At 41.1% G+C, this 23,565-nt stretch overlaps 1 long non-coding RNA gene across 1 annotated transcript in view; it reads left to right on the top strand.

Annotated features, from left to right (window-relative positions):
• Nucleotides 1-7,181: 7,181 nt before the first annotated feature.
• LOC108509096 overlaps nucleotides 7,182-23,565 on the top strand; it is a 36,680-nt gene continuing 20,296 nt past the window's right edge. The window contains exon 1 of the long non-coding RNA XR_001878575.1: nucleotides 7,182-7,382. This is a non-coding gene — a long non-coding RNA (uncharacterized LOC108509096). The remainder of the gene's footprint in view (nucleotides 7,383-23,565) is intronic.

The raw sequence follows: 23,565 nt of genomic DNA, 5'->3' as shown, positions 1-23,565 counted from the left end.
AATATGACTTGCATTGACACTGGAGGAAGAACCATTGCTTTTTGTAGGCAACCATTGGAATTTCAGGATGTCTTCTATGTAAGCATAGTATGAAATGCATTCTGTTACTGAAAGCAAAGAAGAAATCTGGTAAAAATCTCTGCTGACAATCTATAGTAGAGGATCAAAGAAGTAAGAACTAGCATTGGTGTAAAAATTGTACATATTAGTGGGCATTTAATCAAGGGGAAAATAAATTCCTTAGGGTACTGAAAATATACTCTTTTTAGTTGTTAATCTGCAGGCTAGTTTGGTTTGACTAACAAAGAGAAGAAAATCTGTCTGAGTTTTATAGCTGTGGTCCCATTTTTTCAGCATAATTTAAAACAAAATATGGTATTGCCACACTTGTTTAAAGGCTGTTCTTGAATTCCACATGTTTTGTTCTGAGCTGATGATCTGAGGGTTTTTCATTTTCCTGCCTCCAGCCAAGGTTTCCTATATTGCCAACCTGATTTATACTGAGACACGTATATTTGAGTTCTAGTTCCAGTGTAAGGTTGAGTTGAAATGCTTATTGCTGTCCCTCTCTGGCAATTGTGAGGTGTTTAATTATGAATGCAAAACTATAAATCCTATTTACTAGAAGGAATACAATTGTGAAGATGTCCCTTAAATTTTCAGGTTAGGTTTAGATGCAAAGCCATCTCATATTGACCTATACAACATCCACCAAGTCTCCATCCAGAGTGGATTACTCATATTATAGTAACAGCTAGGCCATAAGAGTCTAAAGGGAATGATATAAATGAAAAACACAGAATAGGGATGTGAAAAGTTGTGGTGGTCTGCAGCACTTGATCACTGACAGCTGTGCACAGCTGTAACTCAAAAAGCAGCAAACAAGCTGCTGCCACAAGAAAATTCCAAGCTTACACGTAGAATTTTGTTTTTCTTATTGGATATGTTTGGATGTTACTTTGAACTATGTATTACCCTATAGAATTAGCTCTTCATCTGATCTTAAAAACAGTGTTCAGACTTAATAATTTAAAAGAGAAACAATGGAGATTTTCCAGGAAAGCAAGCAGGCAATTCAGTTTCCTTGCAGGACACAGGGCAGTAGGTTCTGCAGCTAACTGATTCATCAGCCTGCCTGCAGTGGGGAGACAAACCTCTGCAGCCCTTCTTGTACTGGAGCTGTGCCTGGTGTCATTTTGCCATGCTTCAGCCACAGAACTGGTTCCAAAAGCACTACAAGGCAGTCAAGTTAGCAACCACTCTGGGAGTGCATTCCTGCTACAAAACCCTGGAAACTGTCCTTTCTAAGTTGCTAGAAGCACTAATAAAATCAATAGCTCTTGACAAGCCAACAGGCTTGAAAGGCTGTCCTGCTGGTGGTATCCCCAGCGTCCATCAAATTACCATTCAGTAGTGAAGAAGAGTGGGAATATGTGGTTAAGTGTGAGTCAGGCACCAGTACAAGCCTGGGATGAGGCAAATGAGGCTGAGAACAGGATTTGTATTATGATTAATGCTACTGAATAGTGCTGGATAATACTCATTCTTTATGTGAAGTCACTGTGGGTGATGGCTTGCAAATGCAAATGCTCCCTGTCTAACTGGCAGAAAGATGCCGGTTAAGCCAGCTTCATTCCAGATAGGGCACAGCAGTACCTGCATGTGTTACTGCTCCTTCAGCTTTCAGAGAAGAATCATGGAGAAGCTGGGGGACACACACAGAAATCTGAGTGAAGGCAGAGAATGGTAGGCAGCAGGTGGTGAGCTCTCTGTGTAAAGGCTGCAGGCTTCCCCTTTGTGCCACAGGGATGGTCCTCGCTGCTCTGCCCAGCTTCTGCTCTGGTGGAGAACAGAGCTGGCACAGCCTACTGTTTTTCTAGAGGAAGCCACCTACGAATAGATGGGGGCAACAGCTAACCTGGGAACATGAGCTTGCTGAGAAGCTTGGAAGCCTATGGCACACAAACAGTGCTCCTGTGCTTATTCCATAAAAACTTCCTGAATTTATATTTTGTTGAGAATCATTTAAAATGGATCATAAGGAGGGGTATGAAAGGTCTGAGAAGTAAAGAAGGTGCAAAATGACATAGAGTGGAGTTACTTTCATTAAGTGCTGCAAGACTTCATTGTTTTACTCCACATTTCTGATGCAAATCATTTACAGCAGCAAGTTTTAACATTAGTTTCTCAGTAGAAAATCAATCTTGAAGTCAGATGATAGTGATAAGTCAGCAGGCTGTAAAAACATTTGGAGCTTTCTTCCACTCTTGCTGCAAATTTCCACTTGAAGAGGTCTTTTATGCTGTAGTGCATATGCTTTTATGCTTTTCCTGACTGCTGTTTGTGTAGCCTCACAGTACTGCAAGAGGAATATCCTAGAAATAGCAGTCCATAGTAGTTGACTTCCACCTTACAGCACTCCGTCAGTACCTTGTTAACAGCTGGTTTTTTGTACAATCCCCTCTAAAATTTCAATATATAATTTTCCCAAATTGATAACTACAGAAGACTTTTTTGCCACACTTCTAGCTTTCCATGGCTGAGGCTTTCATAGCTGATTGAGTGTTGTACGCAAAGTATATATTTTGCTTCTTTTTTTCCATTGGCACTCTTTTATTTGAGGCAGAATGGGTACCAAAGTATGAAGTGAGAGACATGGTTGCTTTTCATTTTGGTGTCATTATGCAGGGAGGTGCAATTATGAAACTGAACTGCCTGCCTACTCTTTGTTTATTACCCATGATAGGATAAATCCGGCCATTGTTAAAAGGTCCCAGATATGAATGTCTTCCCTTCCCAGGCCTAACACAACCTTTACTTACCTACATTTGCTAGGTAGTAAGCTAATTTTCTGACTGACTTCTTCAGCAGGTTTTGGCTGAGTGGCAAAGGGGTGTGAAGGAGCCATTCTTCTATGGCAAGTGAACATAGTGCTACTGTGGTGTGCAGACTAGTTTGTAGGATGCATTCTGAGTCCTGTGTGCATTGTAGTTGTGACAAACAGTATAAATATTTACAGATTGACCTTCCTTCTAACTCTCCAAATAGACTTCTTCATGAGAGAGAGAACTGAATATATATGCTTCTCATGCAATCAGCAGGATACGAACTGGGTTTTAACCCTGTGGTGATAGTTAGTCAGATTCAGAGGTTTATGGACAGCCATGACATGACCCTCGTCTAAAAACAGAGGGAACTCTGTGTGTCACATAACACAGAACTGCAGACTGCACTGAGCGGTGCTGGTAGAAAGGCTTAATTTTCTGCTAAATGTGTGCTTGAGTTTGCAGAGCCAGCATTTGGGAAATGGAGGGAATATAATTTTGTTTTTAGAGACTTTGTGTTTCATCTGGAGTTAATGAAAGGCAATAAATGTTGAATGAGAAAGTACCATATTTACTGAATTTCTTCTCAGGGACAGAAATAATGGTTTCTGAATTGATTAGAAATGTTGTTTGTTTATTCTCATCATTTATATTGTTATTGCCTAACTGGTAGAGGGGTGTTACTACAGTTTCAATATATAAATAATAGGCAGATGTGGCTGTGCAGTGTTCAATAATTCAGTTAGGCTTCCCCTTAAGCTAGATGATGAGCACAAATAATCTGGAAAGGTTTTTCTTGGGCAAGTAACCCTTGGTCTTCTGAGCTTCCTGAGCAGCACCCTTACAATACTGAATTCTGCCCTCTGAGAGGAATTAGATTTAAATAATCAGCTGATTTCTACAGCCACCAAGCATCACATTAGATTGTACCAGTCTGTGAAGCTGAACCAGATTTAGATTGCTTATGTGGACCTGAAGTGTTATCAATCATATTAAAACTATGGTGAATCACTCATTGCCACAGTTAGATTAACTCCCTGTTCTCTCCTCATCAAGCATTCTCCCTCAGTTTAATTTTAGTTTGTATATAATAGTAGCTGTTACTAATTTTTGTGTAATTTATTTTTAATATAATCTTTGTTTCGTTTCTTCATCCCTACTATAGCTGCCTTTTTGTCATAATAAAATGATCAAGCAGGTTGACATTTTTACAGTAAAATAGACAAAGGGAAAAAAATGAGCGCACAGGTACCATCAAAATTATAGTCCAAGGGTAATTTTGCTAACAGCAGTTTCCAGTTTCATGAGATCAATTTTAATGGAAAATCATTCTGACCTATCATTTTATACAAAGATTTATTATGAGTAGGGAACAAACTGAGTGACTATTCCCTTGTGTATCCACACACCTACATATTTCTATAATTTATTTCTATTTCCTTTTTTAACCTATAATAATGTGAGAAAAGTCCAAGTGAGAATTATGGCTTGGCAGAAATTTAGATTAGTTTATGTTGAAAGGATTTAATGTTGTTATGATGTAAAAATAACTCTTTGCTCCTGTGTCAGAAAGGGCCATATAAATCATCTTTTACCCAATTACTCCCCTAATTTTCTTCCTTGATGAAAAGATGTGACTGATTGTCATAAGCTATTTACGTTTAATTCCAATGTGATGAGAAAATGTAGTAGGATGCATGGGCACGTGACAAAGTTTAGTGGCTGACTAAGCCATTAGCCATTTTTAATGACCTGCTTGGCCTGTAACGGTGCCTGAGGTAGGAATAATTGCTTTTCCCAACAGCAGAAGGCTAGGGACTGCTTCCCCTGACAAGACCTCGTAGAACAAGTGTGCTGGTTTAGAGGTAAACCAGCAGGGGAAATGAACTCAACTCAAAAGAGAGATTATAAATCAGAATAACAATTTAATAAAATAATACAATAAGTACAATTATACAGACAAACAATTGGTTTTAACCCACAAAACCCAAATATATAACCCAGCACCCTGGGGCATGAACAGAGTGGTGTTCTTTGGGCCCCCCGAGTCCAAAGGAAAAGGAGAGGGGAAAACCTGTTGGTGAGAGTGCTGTTGCAGTCCGGTTGAGGGTGGTGATTGCAGTCTGGTTGAAAAGTGGTGGTTGCAGTCCAGTCGAGAGTGGTGGTCTGCAGTCTGGTTGAGAGCAGTGGTCTGCAGTCTTCCTCTGGATCCCACGAGTGGTTAAAAAGGTCCCAAGACTCCAAGATTATATATCCTCTAGTTCAGGCGGGAATGCTCAGTACCTCCCTCAGGGTGGGGGGGGTGGTCCTTAATGGGTATGAGGACAAGAGCAACCCCTATGTCGCAGGCCTCTTAGCACCTAGTTTATAGCCTGAGGAGTCAGGCTCTGTGTGCAGATAGTGTAAATGGTTCATTGATAACAGTTTCTGGGAAATGGCATGGAAGGCTATAGAATACACAGTTTTGGGTTACACCCATCCAGTGATGAACTGGTCTCAGCTGTCCTAACTAGGACAACAAGGTATTTTGAAAATCCATATGATTTTGAGAGGCCATGTGACTGAGGTACAACTTTTCCAGACAGTGATTAGGCTGAAGCTTTATAGGAAGGTGTTTTCACACACTAGGTTGCTGGGTTTGCTCACAAAATGTGGTAGTTTCAGAATACAGGAGTTCAACATGCAAAAATAAGAAAATAACAGAAAGTTACACATTCTCTATCTTCATTATCCACACCTGTAGCTAAGATAGAAGAAGACAGGATCTTAGTGATACTGCCAGGTGAGTTACCTAGTACTGTCTAGGAGATCCCTACTGATGATAAATCTGTACAAATGCCCTCTCTGTGGGCTACTTTTGCAATTGAAGTAAAAATGCAAGGTTCAGAAAAGAAGGCAACAAATCCAAAGTAGCTCATCATTTCTGTATTCTAAGAACCTTGTGTTTACTGTTCTCTTTTTATTTTGAAGGAAAATGTTTTTGGTGACAGCATGTGGATTGTGTGTGTTTACATTCTGACACGTATTCTTTAAAAGACTGCCTTGATACTGGCCCATGGTAATGGTCCCCTGTCTTTAAAACCTGAATCTGCAGTTAATCCATTATGGTTATAGCTTCAATAAGAGTTATCAGAAACTTTTACCTTGTAAGGTGTCAGCTTTGTTTAATAAAGCTACTTTGATTTGAAATAAGTAGGTAAACTATTCTGTAAGTGATTAGATTAAGAAAGGGATACATGATAAGAAGAAAATGATTCTTCCTGTTGCAAGCTTTGTGATCTGCTCTGGCAGTTGATAACTAAACCAGATAGCTGTAATGTCATTGTCAACCTGTCTGGTGATCTCTGAGGTCAGGTTCTGTTGTGTGCAAGATTTTGTCTTTCAGTGCTAATAAAACCAGGGAAAATGTTTATGGTTTTCACCTGTATGGTGGATTTCTTTTAAATTAATGTCATCTTGCTTTTTTATTTTATTCAGGCCTGTGAAAATTACGGTGAACTGATTTATTCCTTCCAAAAACCTCATGGACTGGGAATGTGTGATAAAGTGAAGCAGATAAGTTTATAGGAGTTTACATTGAGTTTGCATATTATTTCCTACACACTTATAAGTGCTATTCTTGCAAACTTTCAAGAAACAATATCAATGTTAAACGTTACATTTGGGAGATAAATAATCCTTGCAATTGAATATGATGCCACCAAATGTGATAAACTAAACTGTATGCTGGTTGTTTCTAAATGCATTGTGGTCACCTTTTGGAGCCCCAAGAGGAATTGATCATGGGTTGGACTAGGCACAGGTAAATAAATGAAAGACAAGGATGTTGAAAAGGTAGTTCCTGTGTTGGAGAGCTTGTAGCATTTGCATATGAACAAATGCAGAAAGGTAGAGACTCTTGTACAAACATATAGGTTTGTTAAGTTCTTTGGAATGAGAGCTGTTCTCTCCCACAGCTTGACATTTGTTGCTAGATGGGCTTATATCTTATGCTCTGAAGTTGCAGCAAGCTTTCAAATCACCCGTGTGCTGCCTTTCCCTAAATCCCAGACTTCCTGTAAACTAGTTTGGAGTGAGCAGCCGTTTGACTGGTGTATCATCTGTCTTTGAAAAGTGCAAGAGAGACCATCCATTGAAACAGCTGCAAGATATCATGTCCCACAGCTTCTCTTAGAGATCCCCCCCCAGACAATCCAATACCTGCCCTCCCCTTTCTGCCTCTCCTTTTCTGGGAAATAATATACTAGATCAGTTAGATCCAATATCTCATGAGAAAATGGAGCACATTACAAATTGATGAGATTTCATTTTGTATAAACTCGCCTTCAGTGAAGACAAGGAATAAATTTGTAATTGCAGGCCAGAGCTTTATAATTGATTGGGAGATATCAGAGGTTTTTTGAAATATTTTTTTCTTATCTCAATAAAGATTTATAACAAGGAACATTAGCTTTCATTTTGGTCTCTATTTGTGCTGTTCCTGAATGTTTGAATACAGCACCAGTGCCGTCATGTGAATTAATGGACAATTATGCTTGAAAGACCTATAGCTGGGAGGTAAGTATCCCTGGGGGGATCAATGAATGCCCTGCTGGCTTTACTGTCAGCCTTATTCAGATGCTTTGCCTTTTCTGAAAATTGGACATTATGTTCTGATAATGTATGAGCAAGAAGAACGTGAGAATCATTCTCAGGAAGGTGCTGTGAGAAGTAGGGGTGGTGTTCACTTCCTGCTGTCTTCACAGTCTTTTCGAAACAAGTCCAGCGTGCAAATAGAGGAAACATTCCTTAGGGTAGAGAGAGCAGGATTCCTGTTGCAGTCATGGCACTAACTCAGTATGATCCTGGATAAATCCTTTCCCCTCACTTATATTCCTTTTCAGGAGCCATTGAATAGTATTTGCTTCTGTTGTCGTGAGCTGTTAGTGACTGCAAAATGCTTTGAGGTCTGTAGGCGTATGGCATCAGATTTATAATACAAAGTGCTGTATAAAATGCTGGGCAAGTTTGAATGGGATAGATGAAAAGAGCTGATTACAAAGCTCTTTGAAATCTGTGTTAAAAGTTTTCACAGATTTCTGTGGGCTCTAAATCAGATAACCACTGTGGAGGGAGGAGTGGGAGAGAAAATCTTACGCAAGGTCATCGTCTACTTGTTTTTTATCAAGGAACCAAGCTGGTGCATTTGTGCTTGACTGCCCTTTATATGTTTACTCAGAAAAAAGGAAGGTGAGGGAAACTTTATTCGAATCCCATTGATGTGGATCTAGTTTTGGAATGGAACATGGAAACTCTCTGCATCATTGCTGTCTGAATTTCTCTGTCTGCAAACGATGATCTGCTGATGAACGCAGTCATAAAATGGAAAGAACACTCTATGCTGCACCCCTGCTCAGCAAATCCTCTCACAAATAGACCCTCCAGCTACTCAGAGTCACGTTGCCTGGATTATTTCAAGGGTCAGTGCCCGGGTGAGGAATGTGACATCTTGGGCCGTTTATGTAACCGTCTAATCGTGTAACAGGTGAGCAGGGAGTTCATGTACAGTGTAAACAAATCTCTTTGCCATTTTCCCCTGCATTGTCTGACTGATTCTAATGAAGAAAACATGCAAAGCCCAAGCCAGGGAATCAAGGCTTGGAGCCTACTTGGAGCTTCAAGAGGAAGTGTTTCAGTGAGGTCACTTTCCAGCGTGTTTCAGGTGGTGACTAAAATATTTCCCCTGCCTCCTCTGTCTCATTTGTTAGTTCACTTCTGCACCACCTTGGCTGGGTGCTGAAGAACTTGTGATCCGAGGAGAGAGGGTGGTTGACTCCACATCTTGTGGCATGGTGCCAGCTTTGATCTGTGTGCCAATCCTTATTTGGTTCCTGTTAAAGTTACGAAGTCTTAGTTTCTTGTCTGTGAGCACTGTAAGCGATGTATTGTAGAAGAGGCTATGTTCCTTTGGTGCTTCCTGAAGGAATAGCTGGCTACCTTCCTTGTCTCTACTATAGACTTCTCCTTACCTGAGAGCCAGTTAAGCACTGACTGCAGACAGAAGAAATGTGCCCCTGACTGCACTTAGTCCCTAATGAGTGTGCACATCAGTTGACAATCAACAGCTTTTCTACCTCAGTGAATCTGTGTAAAAGAAGAGCTCGTGCATCTGCTTCCCATCATCAAAAAAAGAACATTTATAATGGGCACCTCTTAATACAAGACTAACAATTTACTCGGCTAGTGCACACCATAGATTCTGGCAGGTGTTGTACATCTTTTGCAGGTTTCTCTCCATTTAAGTGCAGCATACTGTTTATTTTATAAGCCCAATGTGATCTTTAAAAAAGAAAGACATTTTTCCAGGTTTACTGGGGCTCTACTATAGTTATCATCAATAAAATTATTGAATAAGTAGCTGCAGTTTCTTGAGGGGAAATGCTCTGTATAAGGGGAGGCATTTCTTGAGGCTAGATGAATATGTTTTAGCCAAGTTTCATAAGCTGTTTCTTTTTTTTCTGTGTACTTTCTCTGGCAAGCACACAGTTAAAGGCAGTGTTGTGCATATTTTATGCTATATAGTAAATATTTTATTAGCATTATTATTCAGGTCAGAGGGAAAGAACTGAAAATTAATAGCTTACGTTAAGCTGATGTCAGAAGGCATATAATTTGTAGAGCTAATATATTTGCCATATTTCCTAGTTGGTGACCAAGTTGTCTCATATCTGCACAGCATTTCACCACTCTTCTGGACTATTTCCATCTGTGCATATAATATTTATCATTATTGTATCCATTAAATCAGCATCCTTTAACAGATCTTCGTGTTTCTTGGGTTCTCCCTGTGGAATGAGTATCTCATGCCTTGTCTATCTGAGTGTTACTTTTATATTAGAGGAAGACAAAGGAGAAAAGAAGCAGCACTGCTCTGATCCTGAGTCACAGCAGGAGATTTTGCTGTGTGTGTGTCTGTGAGTGCATCCTTCCCAGTAAAGCAAGAACTCATCTCATGCTCCATGCATCATACATCAGAATCATAGCAACTCCCTTAAATTATCAACTTCATATTCTGTGTCTGTGCAAACATGGATTTAAACCTGGGGAGTTGGTGTATCAAGCTGGGATGTTCTTTATTATCCAGGAGACGATCAGGAGAAGGAGAGGGTTAGAAGCAAGTAGATGTGCAGAAGGAGTTTTTCCCAGCTAGTCACAAGCAGGCAATACTTCTGGAGGCCACACAAGGTCCCAGGCAGAGGGAGAGAGACAAAAGTCTTTTGGACATCCTTAGGAGATCCAAAGGTGGGTCTTCTTTATGCAACACCTACTAAAAATGTCCATGGAAGTACCAAAATCTCAGATGGAGGCATACTCCACTGAGAATCAGTGGCAAACAAAGAATTGTGAGTTTTCTCTTGTTGAGTCCCGTTTGAAACACTCCAAGTACAGATCTTCAGCACTCAAACATCGAAGCTGTTTGCAGAAACTGTCCATATGTTTTATTTCTAAGCAACTGAGACTTTATTTTTTTTCTTCCTTTAGTCTTTGCCTAACACATATTTACTGGAAACACAGTGGTGAGAGAGTGGAAATACCAGAATTCACAATGAAGGGGAATGATGCTATACTAAACCTGACTCACAGTAAATCCACTAAGCCCTGTGGAAAGCCTTAGTTATGGCTTTGAGACCTTAGCTTTGGTGTTGAAAAATATGCCCAGAATAACTCAAAAATGAGACAATTTCTGCCTTACTGAGGATTTTCCATTGAGAATTCCTATGCCAGGTCTGCCAGTGTCCGATGTGCTTAGCCTACTGTAAGAAGACTGCCTGAATCATCGCTCTGTGCTGTGCTTTTCATTCGCTCAGTTCTGGACACAGTCCAGTGTCCCTGATGTCCCTCCATTGATTTCAGCTTGCACTGGATTAAGTCCAGCAGGCGTCTAAGCATATTCATTTCATTGTTGTTTGTGGGTGTGTTTTGGAGATTGTAAGGGTATTGACTCTTATAAATATCTTTATAGTTTGGCTTATAAAAAAGCACAGCCTTTACCATGTTCTCATGCCTTTATTATTGTCATTATCAAGTTACCCCTTTTAAATCACTCACTGGAAAAGCCTTCCTCACAAAAGCATAGCAGCCTCCTCCATAGAAGAATATGATTTAATGCCGAGTCATTAGCTGTGGAGCATTTTGACTTCATTTGTGAGAATTTACCCTAATCCACTAGCCAATGCCAGTTGCAGCAGGTGGGTCTTAGGTCACAGTACTCCACATTCTGAAGTTTCTTTAAGTTCTGTGAAAAGCTGTGCTAACTAGAACAGTGACTATGCCCATGTCACTACCTATCTATGGAGGCAAGTTTTGAGAACACTGAGCTAAAAAGGGTTCACATTTTCTTGGCTACTGCATCAAGCAGCTTTATGTCAACATCTTCAAGTTACATCTAGCCTTGACCTTCAGTGTCTGACTTGGGACTTTCCAGACTGATATTCTTTAAATGAGCAGTGTCAAGAGCTTGGAACCCAAACTGGCCTCTTTTGTAGAGACTCCTGGGCTATGACAGGAGATGGACATAAAATTGCACTGTGTGTTAAAAGAACCAGTTCCATAAAGAAGCCTAAGTGCCCACTAAGGTGCTGTAACACGTCCCTTCAAACCCTATCCAGCAGCTGTGTCAGTCAGACACGCTTGATTTCTGTATGTGTATGAACCTTCCATGAAAGGAATAATTTATGCTGCTGGACAAGAACTCAGCTCTTCTGTTGCTGTTGACTCCAGCCTTAAAACCCAACAAGGTTCTCAAGCATCTTTCACTTGCAGGACCCAATGTTATAGGCATTCCTAGGGCTAGTGATCTTGTTCAGATTGTGCACAAAACAGCAGGGATTAAGATTAAGAACCATCTTAAGATCCCTCCACTGCCTGATTTAGAGTAAGAATTTGCCTTCTGATTTTCCACTTGCTGGAAACCATTAGGTCTCCTTGGCTTCTGGACTGCATTGCTTGTTTTGCTGAAGCCCCTCCCCTCTGCATGAAAAACTTAATATTTGTTAAAGCACATTGCTTTTTACTGCTGAAAATGTGAATTATCAAGCTACTCTGTCTTTGGGATCTCAGTGCTGTTGTGGGTTTGCCCAAGAAGTTACTTTCTTCTGAGATAAGTATAGCCAATAGGCAAAACAGACCTAGGTCTTGGAGAAGGTGATTAGCCTCTCCCAATATCATAGCCATGGAAGTCCCCCTGTGTTGAGCAGGGCAAACCCATGTACACACACATGAACATGAGGTTCACTACTGATTCCTGAGAGCCTTCACCACCTGGGAGACCTTTCCTTTTTTATAGGAAGAGCAACATAGTTTGAGTGACTGTGTGAGAGCGTGTAAGAAACAGTTTTTCATCTACCGCATCAGCACTTGTAAGAAACAATAATTGAGCAACTGCATACCATGGCATCTTTCCCTGATGGAGTGACTTGGTTTTTCTCTTTTGAGTAAAACCAGTCTTTGCCTGTTTAGGTCCTGCATATGCCATGTTCAACTGCTCTTACTCCCTACAATGAGAGGTGTGATGTAAGACAGAACAGAAGAGTAAAGGAAAATAACAGTGATTTATTATGGTGGGTTTGAGTTAGAAAAATCTATTCTTACACCCTGTGAAGAGTACATGAAATCTCTTGGTTTAATAATAACACAGCAATTCAGCTGAATTACAGCTTGTATTCTTCCTGAACAAAAAGTGTATGTCTCATTTTCTAACATAAAACTGCTAAAATTGTTCAGGTGTGATATGTCTAGCAGCTCCCTAGATCAGTGTCTAATCCCAATCTCATTTTGATCCTTTAAGAACACTTTCCCTCCTTGCTGCTGTGGAGGCATCCTTTGTACCACGTATGTTGCATGCAGCACTTTTATTGTCGGTATTCCATGGATGAGAAGTGCGGCCTTAGTAACTTAGGGGCAGCAGAGTATCTCCACAGCTCTGTCCTGGAAGACCCTAGCCTTTCTAGAAAATAGGTAACTGGATTGACTGGATAAAATGGCACTGGCCTAGACTGCTGGTGCACCTCATCTATTCAGCAAGAGTTTCCAGAAGGGTATAGACAGCTGAGTCCTTTTCACAACTGGTTCATTGACACCATCTGCATGTGGTATCTGACCTAGCAGCAAGAGTCAAGGTAGGTGACATGTTGGTTTCTGGCCACATGAGTTGTTACATGCTGCCACTCTCAGAAGACATATTCATCTTTGATAGGCTAGAAATGATCTCCTGAACAGGGAACTTAGTGCAGTCATTGTGATGATTGTGCTGACCGGGAAGCTGCCATGCTACTGGGTTAGCTCTGGAGGGGCCTGTGGGGCAGCAGAGCTCTGAGGAACTGGGCAGGATGCCCTTGGCATTAGTACTCCAGGCAAGCACAAAATGTTAGTGTGGAGCCAGCATTATCACACTGCAATTCATCTGATCTGTCATATGTAGAATTATCTCCCAACCTTGTCCTCACCATAATATCTTAAAGCCTCACTCTTGTCATTGCATTTATTTGTGCATGGTGCCAGTGATGATTACTATCCCTGATTTATGGAAAGAGAAACGAGATGCAGAGGGACACAGGGTATGTTTCATACATCCAAGCTACGCATGAAGCAAAGCACAATCTTAGTGTTAACTGAGCTATTTCAGAATCAGGCAAGCTACGTTAGCTGAAGTATGTGCTTGGATTAATTAGCAGCCTGGGCACAATGAAATTATTGCTTTGAACATGTGTGCTAGCATCTCTATGTGTGGCTTTTAGGAATATCATCCCACTTAAAGCTTACAGAGTGATCTTTAGCCTTGTCCTGCAATGTGGCCTGGGAGCATAACCCAAGTGACCCTACTTTGTTCACATGGAGAATGGATGGCCAAGCAGGAGCCTCTCAAGTTCCTGGCTAGCACTTTAACCACTGGACATTCTTTCCATAGAGACTATTCACAGTGGGACTGTTCACGATGACTTATAAGAGGGTTTTTCTTGGGACTAATCACATCCCAGTCCTGCTGTGGATGCTTGTTCCCCTGGATTCCCTTATTTTCTAAAGGTTTCTTTCTTACACTCATTCTTTCCCCTCCTTCTTTTTGCTGTGAAACAGTCCTTGGCATGACTCAGACATTTTTTTGCCTTGCACAGCATCCAAGATGCAAATTGCAGCTTGAACAGCTCATTGGAGCATGATGCTCTGAACAGAATAATGGATTTGTTCCCTGAATTGAAGGAGTTAGCAGGAATCTGTGAAGCCTGGTAGACTACAAAGGTGTTTCTCCACTGTACTTTCAACCTGAAAGCTCCCTAAGAAACAGATGGTTGTAATTGTTTTTGTTGGAATTATCTTCTGGTTTGTTATCTTGTGACCATACAAGCACCCTTCAGTTTTTAAGATTTCAGACAATTAACTGCTTCACTAGCAAAGCCCCATGATGAATATTCCCTCTTAATTTGTTTTTAATTGGAGTGTTCATACATCATCAGTGTAACATTTAAAGAAAACATCAGCTCTCTTCCTACTGTGAGGTTGACTGCACATGGGTTTAGGGTACATATTTCATCTGTTCTTCTGCCTGTGAGGGCTTATGTTACTTTAGACATGTGCCTGGCTCTGGCATTCTAACATATGGCTGAATGGAGGACCATGTCCATTGTACCAAGCTGATGCTTATAATGAGGCAGATGTCAGCTCCTTATCCTTTCCCATCCCTTATCAATCTCAATTTCTAGCAGTTTTTTCATTGCTCATGCAGAAATCAGGAAACTACAGTATCTCTTTACAGGTGAAGATCGAAGAACACTGGGGTTTTGTGCATTGTACGCTGCACAGAGCACCATCTAGCAACATCTATCAACACTGAAGGAAATGCTAACCAAACTATCTGGGATACAGAAATCACAGAATCACGGAATATGCTGAGTTGGAAGGGACCCACAAGGATCCTTGAGTCCAGCTCTTAGCCCTGCGCAGGACCATTCCCAGGACTCACACCATGTGCCTGAGAGTATTGCCCAAACACTTCTTGATGTATCTAATCATAACAGAAGGGGCTAATTTACCTTTTTGCTTTAGAAGACTGTCAAACAGCATTAGGCTTTGTAATCAGGAAGATCTAGGTCTCAGCAGATAGGAAGACCCTATAGTAGAAAATAGTCTGTTTTCTGATGACAGCTATCTCTGAAGCACTAGCCATTTTTTATACTCTCAACAGGAGAAGCATGATGAAGTTTTTACTACTGTGCTCTGGCCAACTGGAATTAAATTGGTCTAACAAGTTCATTTCAAGATTCTCCAGTGTGTCAGCACTGCGCTGCAGTCTGCTCTCTGTTATGGCTAAGATCCTTGGTGACAAAGGGAGACAAAGGAAAATTCAGAACTAACATGGGAATTTAGGCATGTCTTCCACGGCTCATCTTTTCACCCAGGGTGTTTGGCTTTGTGAAAACACTTATATCTTGATTTTCTTTAGTTGTGCTCATCCCACACTGCATCGTCACCCTCTTTGTTTATTTAGTACGGTCCTCTGAGCAACAGATTGAAGGCTGAGTGAATTTTTTAATCGAGCAGGCAAGAGAATAATACGTATCAGTCACTTTCTCTTTCTTTCTTTTGCTTGATCAAAACAGTAAATTTATTAATGTATTCATGCTGTAAACTTTCAACTCACAAAAGTGTAACAACAGCTCATTATCTTCTCAGGTACTCATACAACACACTATGGAAATATGTTATTAACTTTATTGAATATGTATATAAAATTCAAGTGTTATGATACAGGTGAATGTATCAGACTCTGCAGAACCAGAAGTGTTTAAATGTAACCCACATAATGAGATCAACAGGTACAACAAATGGAGAACAAGTGCACGCATATACTGTTTAAGTAATTTGATATCATTCTATGAAAAGGTCACCCACACAGCGGGTGAAGAGGTGGTAGGTGTAGATTTTATGGACTTTAATAAGGCTTTTGATACTGCTCTTCATAACATCCTTTTGGGTGTGTTGTCCAGCTGTGGGATGAATGGGTTAACAGTGTGCTGGGTGACAAACTGGCTGAAGGGCCGAGCTCAAAGTGTTCTGTAGAGAATGGAGCTACGTCTGTCTGGTGAACAGTCACTAGCGGTATTCCTCAGTTTCCCAGGGTTCAATCCTAGGGTTAGCTCTGTTCAATATATTTATCAATGATCTGGATACTGGAGTTGGACGTACAGTCAGCAAGTTCACTGAAAGTACCAAACTGGGAGGTACTGTTGACTCCCTTGAGGGACAAGGGACCTTGCAGAGGGATCTAGATAAATGGGGGCATTGGGCTTTGATTAATGGGATGAAATTTGAGAAGCTGTAGTGCTGAATTCTGCACCTGGGACAGAGTAACACCAGGAACACGTATAAATTAGGAGAGGAGTGGCTGGAGAGCAGCCCTGCAGGAGGGGATCCAGGAGTGCTGTTTGGCAACAGGCTCAGTATGAGTCAGTGGTGTGCCCTGGCAGCACAGAGGGAAAACTTCATCCTGGGGTACATTAAAGTCCAGTGGTCAAAGGAGGTGATTAATCTGATGTACTCAGTGTTGAAGCAGCCTCACCCTAAGTATTGTGTGCAGTTCTGGGCCCCAAAATTTAAGAAGGATGTGAAGGTCCTTGAATGCATCCAGAGGAGGCCAGCAAAGCTGGTGAAAGGGCTGGAAGTCATGTCCTGTGGGGAGCGGTTATGGACTTCAAACTTGTCTAGTTTGGAGAAAATGAGGTTGAGGAGTAACCTCACCATTCTCTACAGCTTCCTGAGGAGGGTAAATGGAGAGAGGGAGGTGCTCATCCCTTCTTCCTGGGATCCAGTGATAGGATGGATGGGAAAGGTTCAAAACTACACCAGGGGAGGTTCAGACTGGACATTAGAAAGCCTTTTTTTTACTGAGAAGGTGGGGTCAAGCACTGGAAAAGGCTTCCTAGAGAGGTGGTTGATGCCCCAAGCCTGCTAGTGTTTAAGAGACATTTGAACAATGCCCTTACTAATATGCTTTAAGTTTTGGTCAGCCCAGAAGTGGTCAGGAAGTTGGATTAGATAATTATTGTAGCTCTCTTTCAGCTGAAAATATCCTGCCCTATCCTATCTTATCCTATCCTATCATGCTCCATCCCTGAATAGACCCAGCTAAGTCTGAGAAATCTCAACTAACCTATTAAGCTGACCACTGGGTGCAGATGGCTGCTAGCATAAGGAAGATATGATAGAAGTAGAGTCAACCCAAATATCAAATTAGAGAGGAATTCTTGGTATCAGAGATAGGCTTTCTTCAAAGGCACTAGAATAGTGTTTCCTAACATGTTAAGGTTATTTTGTTTTTAAAGACACGTGGATTGTGTTTAAATGTCTGAAAGTCCATATGGTGTCAGTGATTTCACTGTTGATGTTACTGATTTTTTGTTAATAATGTTTAGTCTTTACAAGTGTTACTATAGTGTGAGGGGAAAGAGGCCAAAATGGACATCTCAGGGGGCTTGACAGGAGCCTGGTCAAACTAGTTCCACTGTGTTTGGGCAGAGCACAGAAGCTGGATGGAGATGCTGGCAGTGAGATATCCAGGCCCCGGGCAAGCACTGCGGCCATGTGCTCAGTTCACACCAAGCTGGAGATGTAACACTATTGCTGAGGAATCTAGTCCCTTTGTACTAGCCAGAGGACCAGGAGACTGGTTCAGTTTAACAGAGGAAAGTAATGATCTGAAGTGATGGCATACGTTTCTTGCTAGTAGTCCTGTGACTGTGCTATATGTGTATGATGTGGGTGGAGAGCACCAAAGGTCTCTCAGTCACCATTTCAGATTAATGCCATGGTGATCTATGTATTTAGTGTACCTGTCAAACAGCACTTTATTACTCAAAGACTTTTTCCTCTTGTCTACTTTGAAAAATAACACAGAGAGTAACTGCAAATGGTAGCTCAGGTTTTTGGCCAATGTTTGCTGTGCTGCAATGTTAAGTGCAAAGTCTGTGATGTGTATGCTGTAGTTCCCATCTGCAGCTAAGACAGATGTCAGAGGCATCTGGAAAGCAGGTAGTGTTGAACCAGCAAAAGAGCAAACTGCAGGTTTTTATGCTGAAAAGGTTCAGATTTAGCATTTCTAGGTGGTAGAGAAGGATGTTTGTATCAATCTTGTCTCATCTAGGTCCCTCTCTGAACTGTAGTTAAATAAGTTGGAGCAGGTGACTTTTTCCAATCCAGTGCAGCACATTTAGCAACTGAAATCCTTGGGGAAAAATCTGTTCTTGGTGCTACAGTTTAGTGTGCCAGCTGTAACAAGTGCAAGCCTGTTACAATTTAATAACTATTTCACTGCTGATCTTGAATTACTTTTATAGTCACAAGTCAGTTTCTCGAAGAGTAGTGGTGGCAGTGAGAGTTATTTATGCCCATTGTTGCTTGCCTCAGCAGTACAGATGTTGTTGAATAAGCCACAGACACTTAGCAATGTTCCTAGACCCCAAGGAGGTCCATCCCAGAGAAGTCAGAAATATGTGACAGAAAAGTGCTCTGTTATATGGGTAAGTTTCTTCAAGGCCACCTCAAATTTTCCATCAAAATTTCAGAGTGACAGATTCACTCTGAACACATAAAATAAAGATAAATAAAGGAAGAAGGGAACTTTCTATGTGAGATCATAGTCAGAGTTTACTTATTTGTTATAGCAGGATCCCCTGCCTGCTGCTAACTTAGGACTGAGAAAGATATGTGAGGTTTCTGCATGTGAGATGGCTCTGTTTCCTCACATAAGTAGTAATGTAAATCCTATATAAAATTGGTATAGTTGCTTCTACCATTGTCAGTGGGCTTTGGACAAAGTGTTTGGGCAGTGGGGATATGTATCTAAAATTACAGCATGCTATGCTGTTTCAAGCTGTTGTCTTTCATTATATTTATGGTGCTACATATAGTTAGTTTGTATGTGACTTGACAGGCCAGGCAGGCAGAGAAGGTGTTTCAGTAGTGTGGTGGGTTGACCTTGGCAGGACGCCAGCTGCCCACCCAGCTGCTTTATCACTTCCCTTCCCAAAGGAACAGGGGAGAGAGTAAGTTGGGAAAAAAAAGAAAACAACTCGTGGGTTGAGATAAGACAGTTTATTTAAAGCAAAATGTAAAGTGAAGCTTGTGTGTGCAGAAGCGAAAGATAGCAGGGTTTATTCTCTACTTCCCAGGAGCAGCGGTGGTCGGCCACTCCTGGGAAGCAGGGCTTCAGCACGCATGACGTTTCTCAGCAGGCAACCATTAGACAATGAATGCCCCCCTCCTGCTCTGTGCCTTAGCTTTTATATCTGAGCTGATGTCATATGGTTTGGAATATCCCTTTGGTCAGTTTGGGTCAGCTGGCCTACTTGGGTCCCCTCCCAGGATCTTGCCCTCAGCTAAGGAAGGAATGTTACAGTGCTGATGCTGTGCTCAGCAGTAGCCAAAACACCAGTGTGTTATCAATACCCTTCTAGCTGCCAGTGCAAAGCACAGCGCTATGAGGGCTACTGTGGGGAAATGAACTCCAGCTCAGCCAGACCCAATACAAGTAGCTGTGAGAATAACATGAACACAGGACAGAGAGAGACTGAAAGCATGCAAACAGACAGCTTCAGTGCATAGTCACATGAAATTAGAGGAAGAGAAGCTGGACCAAGAGAATAACAGAGGAGAAGCTACCTGCTTACCGGCCTCCCAGGTTATAGTATCCTCACTTGGGGCTACCAAGGTGAGGCTCACAAAAGGTCATCTTAGATGCCTTACGAGGTCATGTTCCCTGCCTCCCTGAGAAAATAGAAATAAGGGTTGAGGAGATTAAAAACCTGTGAGCTTGCCTGGGTGGAAAGAAGTGGATGGGAATCACATTCACCTCTGGTCGTAGCCATGGCATCTGTTAGTTTTCAGAGGAAAACAAAAGCACTTAATCTTGGATAACTAGTATAATTATGTCAGTATTTTTGCTAATAAATATATCCAAGTCAAAGACTGTTCACTTTAGCATGGGACTGAAACCAAGCCAGAATCCTGAGTAACTTCAAATTTTAAAGTAGCTTGAGTAATGTGTTTATGTTAGCTGAAGCAAAAAGTTCTATGCAGCCTCACACAACCATGAAAAACTAGAATTTCAGTTCAGAGGCCACATGTTGTAACCAAAGACCCATTTTCTTTAGTTTATTGAGAATTTATTTGCTTTTGTTCTTTCCTTGCCTCTTTCTTAATCTGTGATCACACCTCCTCCTTCTACTTACACTTCACTGGCTTATTCCATCAGTTCTCATCTCTCTGTTTTCTTTGGTCAAGGGTTAAGAGTTCCAAACACAGATTAAAAGAATTATATCAACATTATCAGTCGGTTCTGCTTCACTTGGCAACACCTCTGCTTTTTGAGGATGGTAACTGTGCTGGCTTTTTTCTTTGCAAAGTTATTTGGGGAGCTTTCTCCAAATTCTTTGCTGGTATTAAATTATCCTAGTCATCTCATCTCCTAAGATAGAGGAGCATGCATTTATTTTAAGAAATTACATAATGGCATATTCTTCAGGTGGCTTCATATCTCTCTTTCACTGTTTTTACTTTGGTTCTTGTCCTTCCCCTCAATTTTCTCTTAGATAGAACCATCTCTTCTGCACCTGTGTCTTTTGTGTTCTCCATAATTTGGGATGATCTCTTTGGGGTCAGGTTCTGCACTGTGGTGATTTGTCTGGTTCAGGCAAGGCCTGGAGAATTTGATCCAGCATGTAAGCTAAAACTCACATTCTACAAAAATATAGCTGTGACTTTTTTTATTCTGAGATTTATCCTGTTGATGAGGCTTTAGTGCTAAGCTTAGCAAAACTTCTCTTTATTCTTCTTGAATGATTTAAAGATAACCTAAGGCAAAGGGAGTCCTGATCTTCATGAGGTTGAGTCAGTTAGATTTTTCAAGTAGGATAGAATAGAATAGACTATTTCAATCAGAAGTGACCTGCAGTGACCATCCAGTACAACAGCCTGACCAATTCAGAGCTTTTATGTCTCAAGAAAGTATGAACAGAATATGTGCTGCCTTGGCCATCTGTGTGTATATTGGCACACTCTTTGATTTATTCCCTGTAACTCAAGGTACAGTTTTTCCGGTATTATTTGTAGAGATGTGTCAGCTGAGATCCTGAAAAGTATTTAGATGTGTGACTCTTGCTTAAGGCTGAACTGCATTGACTTTGCCCAAAGTTCACAAGCTGGATAAGAATGAAATCAATGCTGTTCAGGTATGGAGGTCAGAAAGACAAAGACAAGCCTGTTGGCTCTGACCCAGAGGAACTCGTGTAAGTTTTTCATTTTCAATATGTGGGCAGCCCTGTGCCTTTTCTAAACTTCTCAATGCATAGGTCCCAATTACTATTCCAGGCATCAACTTCACACATGCCAGTACCTTGAAATAGTGAGGAATAAAGTAGCAGTTCTCTGTGTAAGTACTCTGTCTTTAAAAGTAAATCTAAGCACAAGCAATGTTTTATATTTGATAACATGTTATTAGCAGAACTCCTCCTGCCCACGGTTCACGCCAACAGCTCTGGCACAAAGTGCCACTACCAGTGATGTTCATAACTCTCTGATTGCAAATGGTACAGTAGCCTTAAAGATGCAGGTCAGTACAGTAACATGTTGCTGATGAGATAAACATGGACTTGAAATAAAATCTAAAAACAGAAAAAGATTTGATGGCTGTGAGTCAAGGGTCAAGTCTAAGTAAGTTTTCCTAAGGGCCAACTGGTCTTCTGCCAGATCTCCTGGTTCTCATGCAGACCAGTTTCTCTTCAGCTGTGTTGGCATCACTCTGCTTGGATAATGCCATGACTGTCTGTCAGGTTTATCTCATATTACAAAATCCTTAACACTAAACTGGAAGAGGTTGAAAGGTCTCTCTTGATCTTACAGGAAAAAAGCCTTATTTCAACATGGCTATGGGTTTGCTATGTCTTCTTTTCGTCAGTGCTGTGTTCCGAAGTCATATTTATCATGAGCCTCATAGTATTTGATATAAAACATAAAAAAAAGTTCTGATGTCCCAGCCCTCGTTGTCAAGTGATTAAACAAGAATCTCAGCCTTCACATAAACCCCACATTTCTAGGCTCAGCATTGTTGAGAAGTAGTTGGAAAATACTGTTCGAAGCACTTGAAAATTACTGAAAGTGAAAAATGTTGGAAGTGCTTATATATTCTGCAAACCAGGAAACCAGAATATATTAAAAAATAGAGTTCACTTTTTTTTTTTTTTTTAATTAACAGAAGTCCCATGGGTTTTAAGTTAGTCTTGAGATTTAGGAGGAAGAACAGTCGAGTCCTCCTCTATGACTGTTTTCCCCAATTACTTACACTGTTCTGTTATTCAAACCACTCTTCAAGTCAAGTAGATCGGATGGAGGATTTGGGTTTGGCTTAGCACCTACCTTTGCCGAGTTTCAAGTTAAAGGAGACCCACAAAGGGAGTTGCTGTTGGTATTTCTCCTCTTCTGCCAGGCTACCCCACTTCACATGTTTTAATTAGATTTAGAAAAACCTCAAAATGTTCTCCTTGTTTTTTGAATTTCCCTTTGTTAATGTGAAGATTACCCTGCCCTAGTTTATCTAAAAAATTGCCGACAGCATGCCATCAGCAGTCCTTGTAGCATGGCTGGGGCAATGCTCAGCATTAATGAAGGAATGTTTTTCTCTCAGATGTTTGAATTCAATCCATACTGTTGTTATTTGTTAAATAAATAGGACTTTATTTCCTGATATCTTATTTTTTAAAAAATAAGGGCTTATTTAAAATGTTAGGCTTTGTGTTGGCTCACAGATCAGGGATGACTTTTACTCAGTATAGTGTAAGTGTAGGTGGGGTGCTTCTGTGTCACAGAACACATGAGAATAAAGAACTGCTGTGAGCTCCCTGTACGGGGCATCTGTGCTCAGTTGCACTTGGTCTAACTGGACACAACTTTGTTCATTTCCCTGCACTGCCATCTGGTTTGTGTTTGCATGAGGTGGTTCATGTTCAGTAGGGTGTCCTGAGCAGGTTGAAAGGCTTTCTTATCCAAAATGGCTATTAGGAAAGTTAAAGCTATCTTGATCAGGTTTTGAAGCTGGCAAACTTTTGCAAGGCAGGCTCATCATCACCTTACTCTGTCTTGAGGAATTTGGGCTGGAACCCTATCGACTTTGGAGCAATGTCTTCCCACACACAAAGGTTACCTGAACATTAAAAGTGGATGCTGCAACTTAGATTAAATCTTAGATAAAAACTAAGTTCAGTTCCTAGTTTTGCTAACTAATTGTCCTAGGACTTCACAGGAACCACTCTTTCACTTCCTTGGTTCTGCTTTTTGGGGTTTTTTGCACATCCCATTTCTGCCCTCCCCCAAGATACATTCTGTTTCCCACCCATGCCTTTCCTCATCTGAGAATTGCTTAACTTTCTGAAGAGGAGTTCTGTGAAGTGTATCCTACACAGATGCACTGGTAGGGTGGAGCTGGGAATAGAGCATGGGCAGAAACAAGGGTTTGGGACAGGGATGAGAGAGAAAGGTGGCATTAGCCAGCAGTGTGCCCAGGTAGCCAAGAAGGCAAATGACATCCTGGTCTGTATCAGAAGTAGTGTGGCCAGCAGTACTAGTGAAGTGATTTTCCTTCTGTACTCAACACTGGGAAAGCTGCACCTCGAGTCCTGTGTGTAGTTTTGGGCCCCTCAGAAGAAGAAAGATGTTGAGG

This window comes from Lepidothrix coronata, unplaced genomic scaffold (genome assembly GCF_001604755.1).
Source record: "Lepidothrix coronata isolate B3197 unplaced genomic scaffold, Lepidothrix_coronata-1.0 Scaffold333, whole genome shotgun sequence".
Taxonomy (NCBI): Eukaryota; Metazoa; Chordata; class Aves; order Passeriformes; family Pipridae; genus Lepidothrix; species Lepidothrix coronata.
This window is presented reverse-complemented; position numbering and strand designations above follow the sequence as displayed.